The sequence below is a fragment of the Arvicanthis niloticus genome, chromosome 10 (assembly GCF_011762505.2).
Source record: "Arvicanthis niloticus isolate mArvNil1 chromosome 10, mArvNil1.pat.X, whole genome shotgun sequence".
In the NCBI taxonomy this organism is placed as follows: Eukaryota; Metazoa; Chordata; class Mammalia; order Rodentia; family Muridae; genus Arvicanthis; species Arvicanthis niloticus.
The window spans coordinates 55,060,369-55,075,508 of record NC_047667.1 but is presented as its reverse complement, the minus strand read 5'-3'; positions in this window follow the sequence as shown (position 1 = coordinate 55,075,508).

The window sequence follows — 15,140 nt, the reverse complement described above, 5'->3', positions numbered from 1 at the left end:
AGTACATGTTACTCTACTATGTGCCCTGGATGCTATTCTTGGTGCTAAAGGATTCACTGTTTGTTTTAGTGGGATTTGGTCTTGTAACTGTTTTTTTCCCCTAGCTATTTCTTACTTTTTTACCTTTTGAAACAGGAATGTTCACCCTACACCATTATATGTCAGAAGCACATGATTTTTACTTTGATTTTTTGTTGTCTTTCGCTTTTGTTTTTGTTTTTAAATTTGCAGGAGCTCATAATTAAGAATTTGCTGTGAGTCTCAAAGAAGGCTTTGAACTTAAGCTTTGAGAAATGCTGGAACTATTGGGATGCTGGGATTATTCCATACTCTATTACAAAGCTTTACTAACAGAATGGGACTAAAAGTTTCCAAATACAATGTTATAATGGTAAAATACATACCCTAATTACCCAGACTTAGTCAGTATACATTGTACACGTGCACAACCAATACACAACGTATTCCACAAATACACAATTAGTATTAATCCAAAACTAATATGTAAATAGTTACCAATGTTCACTAATTTTATTTGATCAGCTCATAACTTAATTGCCCATATGTAAATAAACACATGAAATAGCTAAGAGGAGAGATTTGAAAAATCTCCATACCAGCCAGGCACATGTTCACCAGTAATATTACAGGAACCTGTAGAAAAGGATTCCAAGTGACACATACCTATTTTCATTTCTTTAATATTTAAAAAAAAAGTATGTATGTGTGTAACATGTTGAAGGTGTGGAGGAAAGAGGGCAACATGTAAAAATCAAGTCTCTCTTTCTGCCATGTAGGTTCCAGGAACTGACTAAGGTCCTGAGGATTGTGGGTAAGTGTCTTTATCCTCTGAGCCGTATTGATGACCCATGATTAAACACTGATAAATCATAAGGTGATTGCAATGTGTTGTTCTTTGAGACACTTTTTCTCTCTAGTATCTACAACAGTGCTTCGCTGACAAAGCCAGTAAATGTTGCCTTTCTATTAAATAATGAGATATTTCACATCCCTGACACATTGAAGAAGTGGCCAAAAGAAATGGGAAAGAACTATAGAAAATAAAAGTGACTAAAAAGACTTTTTTTTTTCTCTTTTAAGACATAGACTGTGAGTTTGTTTGGTTTTTTGTTTGTTGGTTGGTTGGTTGGTTGGTACAAGCATGCAAGCATAGAGATTAAGTTTCCAAAGACAGTTTTTGGCTAACCATAGACAATGAACAAACCCAAGCTGACACATGTCTATCTGACAGCTGTTTTAAAGATAGTGTTTTATTGGATTGGCTGGCAAAGATACTGGGGCTTGCTGCCAAATCTGGCAATCCAAGTTCAATTCCCTGGGACCCAGATAATGAAAGCGCCAACAAACTATTCTTTGACCTAAACATGTATAACATCCTACCACATAGAATGCATTTAGGAAATGTAATAAAAATAATTACTAAACAATATTTTATTGGAACATAGACTAGTCTTATCTATGATGATATCCATCGTGCCATGGCAGCCTTCAGTAGCTGTACTAGACTCCTATGACCAAGATCACAAAACTAAATTGGCAATCTAAACCTGTTGTAGCAAAATTTTACTAATGGAAAGTTGTCAAAGATTTTTATCACTATTTACAGATTCTAAAGTAAAGTGGCAAATTTGCCCACAAGGCTCATAGTTAAAACAAATCATTAGTCTACTAAGTGTTCCTTTAACAGGTGTTAAAAAAAAAAAAAATCAGCCCGGCAGTGGTGGCACACACCTTTAATCCCAGCACTTGGGAGTCAGAGGCAGGCAGATTTCTGAGTTTGAGGCCAGCCTGGTCTACAGAGTGAGTTCCAGGACAGCCAGGGCTACTCAGAGAAATCCTGTCTCAAAAGAAAGAAAGAGAGAGAGAGAGAGAGAGAGAGAGAGAGAGAGAGAGAGAGAGAGAGAGAGAAAGAAAGTAAGTTATCCATCCAATTAGTCAATAAAATGCCCCGTTTTAGCCCCATCCTATTGTGGTTATTTCTATGCTTTCTTGAGGTCACGTGTCGTATATTTCCTGGAAGCTAACTGTTAAGCATATTCAAAGGTCAAGGTAAGTAATAGTTGATTGAAAATTTAAATCATGTTTATAAGTAATGTGTCCACTGTATCTGAGAGTTAGCTAAACCCTTTAGATAAGTTTCTTCATGGTCAGCGAGGTCACAGATGTCATATCATCCAAAATATAAAAATTTAAAAAATAAAATGTAGTTGATATACATGGCAGCATGTAGAAAATCCCCCCTAGACACAGACTTGACCCTGTTCCAGTCCATCTTTACAATCTGAATGGTAGTGTGAGACTATACATCTTAAATCCTTTTTGGTTTGCGCATGAAATTTTAATTCTTTCTCTATGAGGGCTTCTAGTCTGGCCTTAGTGACCACACTACTTCCCAGGACCAGCTTAAGTCTAGAAGGACACAGCACTGAAGGATCATAGACAACAGCCTGAGTTCTTGGACAATTTATTGGAATGAAGAACAAGCCATATGCCAAACAAGAGTCAGAGGTTATAAATCAAGAGTAAATTGATTGACACTGTCACAGGGCCAGTGTGGTTCCAAGAAAGCCTTCATATCTACTCAGTACTCCTCCTTTAGGTTCACAGAACCCCCAGGTACTTAGATCATAGTTATAAAGTGTGGGTCATCTTAGAGTTGTTTACAACAATCACCCACCCAACTGTTCACCCATTGAGCAAGCATCCATCAAACTGTAAGTTCCCGATTGCATGTCACCCTAGGTCTTGCCTTTGCCCTTCGTACTTAGCGTTTGTATCTAGCCTTTGTTTTCCATTTCTTTACAAGCCGTCATATTGGCTGGCTCCCAGCTTAGTACCTTTCCCTAAAGTTTCCGCCTCCATTCACAGAGTGTGCAATTGTACTGTACAGCTACTTTGACCCACTTTACTTCACTCCACTATGAAGAAGAGAAGCAGGCAAACTAATGTGAGAGCTTACATCTTTAAAGGCATGATGTGGATATTTGGAAGAAATCCATCTAATACACACTGGGGAGACTGTTGCTGAGTCCCCAGTGTCCATTTGAGTTTGAGGAAGTGCTTGTCTGCCAAGAGTGAGAATTGTAAAGTAGGAAATCTCCTCATTTCTTGTCAACCTAAACCAGAGATGAACAGTCAGATAAGTATCCCTAAGGATGAAGTCAGGTACATATTCTTCAACACTCATGCTATCATGCAAAAAACAAACAAACAAACAAGGTAATTGTCTCACAGGCCTTGGATATTAACACTGCAGTGGATTTCTCACTCAGAGAGATTGCTCATCAGGTAAAGATGTTTACCCCAAACCTGATGACCCAGGTCTGATCCCAGGGACTCATGCAGTAGAAAGAAAGAATCATCTTAAAAATTGCCCTTCATACACACAATGTGAGTGTAGTGCACACACACAAATTTAAAATAAATAAATGCAATAATTATTAAAGTGTTTAAGTTTCTTGAACACTTACTAGAAGCTGACAGTTTATGTTACCTTTTTAGATGCAAAAGCAAGAGCAAAAACGGGTCCCATTTTGCCTAGAATGTCTCACACTACAGAAGGAGCGTCTCTATTAATAATGATGTAGACATGCTAGGCAAAACCTGGAATTATCCAGACTGAGCCAAGGATGTGATTGTGTTATTTATAAAGTCCATACTGGGTGATTCAGACCAGGGATAACCTGGTCTCTCTGCTACAGACCCAGAAACAATCATCTTAGTTTTATGTCATACTAGACCCATGCATGCTGGGAGAGAGTACCTAGCCCTGCACAGGAGGTGGAGTGGCTCAGATGAGAACTGAAAAGCAAAGATATTGGCTTCATAAAAACAGTGAATTGTAACAGATATTTTTAAGTTGCAGTTCCCCAATAGCTATGCTGAGAGGTTTAATGAGAATATATTATTAATAACGATGGGAGCAAAAACAAAAAAAGGCACTGCAGAGTAGTAGGCAAGTGTGCAGCAGTTCCATGACTAAAGTGATTCCACATACATGGAGAAGTTGCCACATTGTCACATTCTGACATCAAATCAGATATCTGCACACCTGCCATATTTTTACCTCAAAACAGATAATGAAAACAGATCTAGGTAATGTCTTTATTGTTATACTGTGTTACGACCTAATTAATCCAGCAATAGAAATAATGATAATGCCTTAAATTTATAGGACATCTCTTTTTCAAAGCTCACACCGATCACCTGGCAATTATCCTAGGTGTCTATACTGTCACAGGAGAATCTGTGCAGGAGAAGAGTTGCAGGTAACTTTCTCCAGTTCCTAACTTGTTCCATGCTGTAGGGAAGGGTACTTGAGTAGAGCAAACATAAATGGTTTCACTGTGACTCGAGGATAAGAGAAATAGATCTTCTTAGGTGTACATGTTGATGGTACAGCCTCATGCTATTACCCAATAAAGGAGCGATCAGCCTCATAGTGAAGCCCAAGGACAGCCAGGGCAGTGGTGCATCAGTTTAATGCAAAGAGTTTAAACTGGGAGAAAGGAATCTCTCCTCTCTAATCTAGTTCCACTTTTACTTACATGGACACACATGTGCCATATACACATGCACTCATACACACACCACGTTTATATGTACACATACACGTCTATGTCCACTCAGACATATACGTACACATGCATACTCACAGATATACACAACACGCACACACCGTGTTTTAGTTGTACAGAAACACCTGTCAATTTCCTTAAGTGGATAAATATTTGTGGCACCACTTGCCTTGATATTTTAGCAAGGCGATAGCACACAATGAAGTATAACATATTTCCTCAAAGTAAAATGTATCTGAGCCATAAAAATCCCCCTTCAGTTGTTCTTTAAAGGTGTTCTATGCTTTAGGAGTGTCTTTTACCCAGAAATTGTTTACTGTCTGTCCAAGTCTTGCCACTTTCTGAATCTCCAAAGCCTTGTAAAGTTCAGGTGTTTCTATTGTAAGTTATCTGATATAACTTCATGGCCTTTCTAAATTATCTGATTGATCACTTTCTACCTAAATGTGAGCTTCCTTGCTCCCCTCGAAGACAGAAGGTTTTTTGAATAGAGGAAATAACTCCCCAACAAAGGAGAAACACCTATGGTGTCTTCTGGTTCTGAGTCCAAAGACCCTGTTGATATGAGGTAGACCAGGTCTTTTCTGTGCAACAGAATCCCTCTGGCCTCACCCTAGTGACTCTGAGCCTGTCCATCTGGACAGGCTACCATCTCTTTGTTACCTTGAATCCTGGATAAGAATTTATTTATTTAATCATCTTGAATATGGCAGACACTATGCTGTAAGACTTAGTATGGTACAAAAAGGTGCCATGCCCCTCCTGTAAGAATCTGAGCCTTACTTTGGACGCATTACGTTAGACTATTCATATTTATTTATTTATTTATTTATTTATTTATTTATTTATGTGTTTGTTCGTTTTTCAAGACAGGGGTTTCTTCTATGTATAGCTCTGGCTGTCCCAGGACTCACTCTGTTAACCAAGCTGGCCTCATACACAGAGATCAGCCTGTCTCTGCCTCTGGAGTGCTGATATTTATGATGTATGCCATCACTGCCTGACCAATAATTTTTCATATAGTTATTACATGGAGTTAGAAAGACCTTTGCCAAAGAGCTTCTGGGACATAAGATGTCCCCATTTAATGTAGGAGCAAGGAAATTAGTAGCCTAGTTTTAAGCATTTCGTGTTCAACAACAGTTAGAGAAAATAAATGCACAGATAAATACAGTAGGAACATGAGACAAGTGAAACTTTTCTACATGCAGTCTCTAGGGGCTGTCTGTGGAGGTATAGCAGACAATTGTTTAATTCCATTAGATCAATATTTAGGGCATTGAGTAACTACAGATGAATAATTCTAGAATCATCAGGCAGATCAAAACAGTCGCTCATTTAAAGAATTAAAACAAAACCTACATGAATGCGTCACAATAAATCAAAACCCAGATTCCCCTATTTCTTGACGTCAAACTACTTTGCTCCCAACCTATGAAGTGCTTAGGACTCAAAAGTTGCCCTTACATTCTCTAAATGACGAATAGCTATCCCGAAGCAAAGCAGAATAATCTGGAGAGGCAAATTAGAGTTTTTGGTTGTAAGCTTGACTGGTGATTCTCCACAACGAGCAAGGAAGATCATGAGAATACATTTATACTGGGGTGGCACCGGCCATCTGTAAGATAGGACCTCAGCTGCAAATTCAAGAGTTTCACGGGGTTCAGTTTTTGTCCCTTCAGGAACCAGTCTTCTGCTTAAAATCATTCATTTAAAAACAGAAGAGGAAAAGCACCAGCAAATTTAGTAGATTTTTATGATAGTACCACTTTTAAATTAAAAAATAGATTTCAGTTGTTTCTAGGGAAAAAAAGAAAAGGAAATGACCTGAAATATTTACCTAAGAATCATCAGTAAGAATCATGAATTGTTACCCTTCTAGACAGAGAGCAGTCAGAAGTGGGTGCTTTAAGAGCCCAGTTTATGTGGCTTCAAATATTTAAATCCTTATTACTAAGTTAGCTGTATTGCATGAGTAATGGGCTCTTTGATAATAACTTTAAGTCAGAGAATTAGGTTTTGCCTAGTCAAAGTCAGATCAATTTTATTACTTATTTGAAGATTTCTTCTTATTTAAAGCAAATAATCTAGGTCAAGCAAATGTTCAGGTAACCAGGTTTTCCATGAAGCTGAGTGATTATCTTAGAAGTCATTGGTTTGATCTCTTCTCCTCCCTGTGTTGTTGAGATCATTATGTAATAAAAACACAAGGTAGAGGAAAAGACGCTGTTGGCCTATGAGCTGATCGAGACAGAAACTCAGGTCAAGGAACAGAATCAACTCCTCTAATTCCTGTGATTCACATAATGAGAGACTCTGGGATTCTCAACTCCACGTTGAATCTCCTTTAGTCTTCATCATGGGGAATTTAGCCTTGGGGGAAAGAACTTTAAAAAAAAAAAAACGAAAGAAAGGATGGACAGAAGGGAAGGAGAAGATGTCAGGGTAGGAGAATTAGGAAGAGAAATGAAGGGAAGGGAACTCTGATCTTGAGATTCAGCTTTGAGAACAGAGCCTGGGTGTCCACTTAAAAGGGAAAGTGGGTGAACATGAAGATGCAGAGTGTCTATAATATTGTACATATGTCTATGACACAGACAGAAAGACACCCATCCTACTCACTTGTACTCAGTAACAGTTCATAGCTTCTTCTTGGATACCAGTTTTATAATACTTTGAAGTACAAAAAATGTGATATAACTTATGTGTCCCAATGAAACTTTTTATTTTATATCTTTGGCAAAATCTTTGTTGTTAAAAACCAACCAAACAAACACAAACAAACAAAAGTATTCTAAGTTCATTGTAAGAATGAGAAAAGCAAACTATGGCAAAATAACTACAATTTGTCATTTTAAAAAAGCTCATGTTATTTAAGTATATTTTCAGTTTTCTTTCTGTCCATAGCAGTTAAACATTGTATACTGAAATACAAAAATAATGGGGAAAGAAAGAAGTCCTGAGAACATGTGGCTCCACAACTTCTGAAAGAAGAGTGAAGAACTCGCGGGGTGCCAAGCTTGAAGCTTTTCCCACTATGACATTTCCGTGTGGGAAGTCTTGTACGCAGATTTGCAGAATGAGGAAGATTTCGTTGATGCAGTCTGTGGTCCCATGGCGTATTTTAGGAAACAAACCAAACATAGAAGTATTTTTAAAAATCTCATGTACCTTCCCAATTGAAATTTCAAAGCTTAGGTTGATTAAGTGACTGATTTGAGGCCTTCTAGTTTTCTAATACATACACTTCCATATTGTCATTTCTGCTTTTGCTCCTGAACCAGACCTCTGCTCACACCCAGTTTTTCTATAACACAGACATCCTACCTCCCTTTCCCTTGAAAAGAAACATTTTACACTCTTGTCTGCCCTTGCCTTCTCTTTCTTCAAACTATGTAGTTTTAAAAAAATGTTGGAGGGTCTTGAAAAAAACCAATATTTTCTGCGATGTTTAAACCTGTTCTGATGCCCAGAAACTCTGGAGTCAGCATCTGTGTGCATGTTCTACCACAACAGAAAGTATGGGAGAAAGTGATCTGTGAGCTACAGAAAAGTAGAAAGATCAGGTTAAATCCCTCTCTGGAAATCATGGGCTTTTAGATAGCAAAAAGAGGGCCTTTGTCTCCATGGTGGTACCTAGTGGTGAGCTGGATTCACTGGGTTAATTTTCCAGCAGACAAACATAAATCAACAGCAGCTGGCAGATTGTCACCCTGCCCTGCATGGTGGTTGGCCACTTACCTACTCTCTTGGCCATTTCTCTTTGGAAGCCTTTTCTCTCCTAGGACTTTGTGGAGGGATGAAAGGCTGCCTGCCTCAGAGAGAACTCTGCTCATATTAGGCATCTTGATGATGGTACTTTACATGCCTTCATTATGCCAAGGTACAGTGTGTGCTTTCTGACACCTCTTGTCACAGGTCCTGGACTTAAAGGCCAGTACCATGATGCTATTGCATAGATAGGACATGTCATAAACGACCTCAGTCTTGTCCTTGGCTGCTCAGACAACATATAATCTATTGAAAAAAATGGTAGGGTTTGGAAACAAAGCCATTTAGGTCTTTTAAACTATAAACAGTGATTTTCACTTACTATGAATTTATCCATAGGTCTCATTGATTCTCATTTGTCACCATTGACCTCTTGAGGACTTTTGTATATTATTTTACTGGTATTCCCTGACACTATTCCTAGGTAAGAAAATTGTGAATTCTCCTTGAGTGTTGATGGCTCTTCTCCATTCATCCTCGAGCTGTGGAACAAGCTAAGAATCCCAACTAAAAATTACCATTTTTTTATCAGCCGTGAATTATGCATGATACACTGGGTAGGTGATAGACTGAAGAGCACAGAGAATTTGGAAACTTAATAATTAGATTCAAGATCTGAGCATAGCATCTATGGACTGCTGATATTTTTTTGTCTCTTTACTTTAAGATATAAAAAATCTTCTTACTGTGTTTTTCTTACTGTTATTTCATGGGGATTTGGTGAAATCATTTAATAAATGGTAAAATAGTGCAAATAAAATTATTGGCATTTATTTAAGAATTATACTGTGAAAATTGCCCAACTGCTTTGTTTAGAATGCAGGAGAAAATCAGAGCTACATGGAAAATACTCCAGAAAGCCATCCTGTAAAGAGAAAGTGGTCATTCTTCACTTTATATATTGAGATGGTATCTATAACTTGAGCCCAGGGTTTGCCAGTTTGTCAGTCAGGTTAGATCATGATTGAGGGATTTTCCTAAACCTGCTTCCTTGCCTCTGGAGTTACTGATCAATTCTCTAGGCCAGACTAGCATCTTCTATATCTTTCCCTAGATTATAGGTAGATTTAGAAGTTTCTAATTTTATATTAGTGCCTTTCTTGCTACTTTGTAGAACATAATATATCTTAACATAACATATCAGAGAGTCCTGGATTCCTCCAATAAATGCTTCTCATCTTGTTGATTATCTTACCTATAGCATTTACCTTTAAGGTTTTTCTATCAAAACAGCCACATGTCCACAGATTAAGAGTATACAATCTGACTATCCATTTTAAAGATGAGAAGACTTGTCTTGAATTGCTTATGATGTTCCATTGGGACTGGCTTAAATTTCTTCTTGTCACATGTTATCCCCTAGTGAGTGGAAGGTTGGGCAGTCAGTGCTTTGTGGTCATTGGCTAGGACGATGTCTGTGATGGCATAGAAATAAAATGGGCTGAAAGGCTCACTCCTGAAAACTACACAACTTAATTAGAACAAGCATTGGAGGCCACGTGTGGTTGACAAATTTGGGTCTCTGTGAAGGTTACTTAAGCCAATTTTGAGAGCTTATGTGGATGTTATCATCTGAGCTACTAGGTGATATTGAAACACCTCAAAGCATTAAATAAATTCAGTTTTCCTTGGTTTAACTTTGAGCATTTTTCTATGGAAGATCCTAACTTGCTTCTCCAGTGTCCTCTTTATCCCTGACAAGTCACCTTATCAAGTATTCCAGCAACCAATGATTTGTTCATTATTATCCAAACACATGTCTGGCTGTGTAGCATAGGCTGGTCTGAAACTCTGGATTTCCCTGCCTTAGTCTACCAAACCTGGCTTATTTTAAACCTTCTTATTTGTATTATTCCACAGAAATCCTCCCTCACTTTTGGCTTTAATACAGCTTCTTGTAGATATATCTAAAAGTATGTTTTCCTCTGTGGTCATTCATTTGGTAATTAGTAAGGCATTCATATTTTAGTGTAGACTTCAGTGGCTTACTTACCTTTGGTTTTATTACTGGTTACCTTTTTCTGAAATTTAACACTACTGTGGATTTTCCTTGATACAACATGAGCATTGTTTCTTCTTCTTCTTTTTCTACTTCTTTTCATCCCAATGAAGAACTGATTTTGCTCTACAGTCTTCAATGTTCTTAGTTGGGATATTTAAAGGACAGGAAGGAGTGACATGGGGTGAGGAAGGCAAAACTACTGACTTCTGTTCCTAATATAAATGTATCCTTTCATTTCACCATATGTGGGGGCTTACTCTATGGGTTTCATGATTTTCATTTCATTTTGCCTTTTGCCATAGAGGACCTAGTGCCTTTTGAGCACAGACGAGTTAGTACGTCAATGCAAGCTACAAACTGGAAGTGAGCTGTGATCAGTATGTCTGGAGTGAAGCAATGCTTATTTTAACTTGAAGTTTAGAGATTTCCACCCACAGCCACTGGATCTGATGATCTTTGAGCCCAAGGTGAGGCAGTGGGTATGTATTCCAGAGGCTGCTCATCCCTTGGAACAGCAGAGATGGAACTGGGGACCAAGGTTAGCCTTAAGGGAATGTCCCCAGTGTCCAATTTCTTCCAGGTAATCACTAATCCTAATTTTTCCATGTCCTCAAAACAGTTTGCTAGCACTGGGAATCCAAGCATTCAACACATGTGCCTACAAGGACATTCACATTTAAACCACAGGATGAATATAGTAAGACCTAAGTCTGACCCACACTGTCTCGCTGAAAATTCAGGACATGTATAAATGTGTGTGTGTGTGTGTGTGTGTGTGTGTGTGTGTGTGTGTGTATGCGTTACATATATATGTGTGTGTGTGTATTTCAGTCTCTCAAAACCTCAAATTTTTTACTTGGGAAATACAAAATTTTGGAATAGATTATTTTTCCTCTTTCCTTACCATACTCATTTCACTAAATTTTGGATTAGATTATTTTTTCTGTTCCCTTACCACACTCACTTTTAAAACCACTTCAAATCTAGAATATATGAAATGCCACCAAATGACACGAGAATTAATCTTTCAAATATTTGCTTAGTTGCGCTCTCTCTCTCTCTCTCTCTCTCTCTCTCTCTCTCTCTCTCTCTCTCTCACCATATATATATATATATATATATATATATATATATATATATATATCACATGATTTTTCTGTTCTGCCTTGGTACTGTAGCATAATGGTTAAAGTCACCTGCTTTAATAATTGAAGATGCACCAGTTAGATCAGGAAATAGAGGGCAAGAAAACAAAGAACCCAAAGTACTCATCTCCAATTTCTCATAAATAATAGCTAGTTATCCAGGGAAGGTGCAGTGGCACCTGCTAAGCCTCTTTCTGTCTGAGTTCAGCCAGGAGGAATGCCAACCAGATCAGTAATAACAGCCTCCTGAGTGGGGAGAAATGAAGGCTGTTCAATTTTGTATTCTGCTCATTTCTATTTCAGAAGAAAACAGTTGACACTGTCTCATTGAAAAGAAAATGCACTCCGATTTCATCATCAAATAGTATTTATTATTAATCCCCAGAGGGAGCACGGGGCTGTGCTGAGCATGCCAATTTGCCTGCCACCTGCGAGTGGCATTTCTGTGTGTCAGAACCTGGTCTCCTTGATGTTGATGCTAGAGGTTAGAAGGGGCAGTGACAAAAAGATTAAAGGGATGAAAAATAGACTTTGGAGGAAAGGTCACAAGAATTGCAAAAGGTTAGTGAGAGAAGGGAAGGCAAAGGGTTGCCTGGTTACTGCATCCCAGCCCAGGGAAGACTTTCACAGGATGCATTATCTATGAGCAGGTAGTCTCTAACGCTGCAGAATAGCAAGCAAAGGAGCATGCATTTAGATTAAGGAGAGGAAATGTGGAGCTGGGCCACTTCGACTGTAGATATTCTATTCCTGGAGAGGTTTAAGGAGGACTAGAAGTTCATATCTTTAGAGGGAGGGGCTGAGTGTATCAGGTCTATTTTGAAGTCAGGAGCACTGGCTCTTGGGTCGTGATGAAACAGTCATCCTAAAATGATCACCTTAATGTCCAAGTCAAAGATGTGAGTGATGCAGACAGTGTTACTTAGAGCATCAGAGAGTCAGGAATGATTTCACTGTGGAATGGGCATGCACACGATCCCTGGGTGAGATTTTCACAAGATCTGTAGGAAGTGTAAATACAAGGAAGTCAGGAAGACACTGTGTCAACAAGATAAGTGGCAGGAATACCTTGTCATTAACTGGTGGAGACTTCTGAGCTGATGATCTCACTGCCTGGATTTTCACTCTATTAATCATATGATTGGCAAGTTGCTTAGCTTCTAAACTTTAACTTTTTCATTTATAAAATGGAAGAGAGACCTAATTCCACACACACACAAAAAAAAAACAATTGCAAGAGTTAAACACAAAACATATTGAAAGTATAAAACAATGTGTGATACACAGTAGGTGTTTAGAATAATAAGGTGATAGTGCCCATGGCAATAATCATTACTGCCAAAGAAAATCAATTCTATTATTATGCTCAGCATATAATTGCATAAATAAGGGTTTATTATGATATTTTTAAAAATGTGTATATTATATTTAGGTCATTGTTAGCCACTCTATGCCCACTCTTATAATTACCTTTCTATAATGAATATAAATGAATAATGGAAATACATGACTAAAACTAGCCTTGACATCCCTCCCATGCACAATGTGTCCCTTGTAGTGAACTCATTCCACTCACTGTTCTAAATTAAGCAAAAAAGCAAACTCTGATGAACCCCCTACACAACTATCAGATCCATGGCCATACCCCATGAAAGGATCTTAACAGAGACAACCCTGAGTCTTGCTGTTGACCACATTCAAACAGTTATAAGTTTTTCTGAGTTTTGAAGCCTTATTCTTGGAACAGTGCACACAAAATGTGACATTAACTGACTTAGCTCTTTGCTTTCCAGTGCTATTGATCTCTCCTCATGTCCTGAGACAAGAGAAGCCATAGTGGTTAGACTTTATTTAACAACACTCAGGATACATGACAGGAGAAATACCATGCTCTGGGCTAGGATGGCTTCTGTTGGACATGGACCCCAAAGTGTCCACTCTCCTGGATGCTATAGTGGCCTTGGGGTCACATTATTACAACTGCCTAGCAAACTTGCAAACACAACTGTTTACTAAACCAGAATTGCATTTATTAAATTCTAAGAGGTAGAAATCTTCTTGATGTTGATGGACTCATGAATTGAAATAACCTGTTCTATCTTTTCAATACCTACCCATCAGCCAGCATGGGTTAATGCCAAATAATTCAATGCCATGTCTAGGAAGTCATACAGTTTGTTTATTCTAGTAACATAAGAGAGCCAATCACAAGGTGAAAGGTTTTCTAACCTTCCAGAATGGGACTTTTAGGGTGCCTATGGTTTAGTTAAAAAAAAAAACAAAAAACAAAAAACAAAAACAAACCTTAAATAACCTGGGTTTCAGTGTGGTTCTGCTTTATATTCTAAGCACTTCATCTCTGTGTCTTCCCATTTATCAGCTAAGTGGAATAACCATGCTTATTTCGCTACTCTATGAAAATAAGGTAATGTATCCACGTATACATGTATGCTTTCATTCATCCACAACTGTCTGATTCACATACGAAAAGCGATGATGTCTTGTGATAGTTTGAATTTATTAAGGCATAAATGTAAGGTGTTATATTATCCTCAAGTGTCTTTGAAGTGTTCCTATAAAAATAATTATTATCCGTTTTTATTAATACAGCTCTAGGAAGTGTGATTGTCCAAAAAATTCAGTACTCGATAACTAACCAGCTCACCGAGCCATGGTGATACAGCAGAATTCCCAATCTTCACATAATTTCAAGTGAACTACATCTTAAAAAAAATAATACAGAAACCGTTTTATCCGTTATGATCTTCATATCGTTTTACTGTGAAGAGTTCAGATTTCTGTAGGTTTTCCCATTAGTAATCATTATCACCATTTGCCTAAGGCAGTAATGGTCTTGACACAACCCTTTCCTAATCACTGAATAGTACCGAAAACTTTTTAAAAAGAGACAGGATGTGAAAATAAAAAGATTTTGAGAGGCAGCTATAAATTATTCTGCAAGCTGGAAGTGAGTCAGGAGCAGTAATTCCCAGCCATTAGAGAATTAATAGTAAATCCTCTCTGTTACTGTATGATTTGCCCCAAGACTTCTCTACACATGGAGCAGGGGGTCAGGGGGACATCAATTAGTGAAAATGTTATGCTAAGTAAAGTCAGGAAAAATTTCATGTCCCCTTTTCTATTTGAGACCCAAATAATTATATCTTTAAGTCGCTTGATCTTAATGGTTGCCTATAAACTCTTTACATGGTTGTTATAATATTCATCCTGCCTCCCAAACCTGTTGTAAAACTCAAAATCATCAATGTATGAAAAATAACATCTTAGAATAGACTGTGCATGTGGCCATGGTTAAACCCAATGGCTCACGGAGCTAAAAGTAAAATAAAACATGAAGCTAAAAATATAAAATAAAATAAAAAGATGAAGACTTGCTAGGAGGAACTGGGTGGGAGATAAAGTAACCCGAATGTATTGCTGACATTTATAAAGTTGTCAAAAAAATAAATTAATTTCATTTTTATATGTTCACAATAACCACTTAAACATTATAATCAAATTCATCTGAAGTTGAGTTTGGGGCCTACCAGTAGACAGTATTAGCAGAATGGTATTTCTGATTTCTATGGGAAACTGTAAATCCCGAAAGGTATGCTAAAGAAC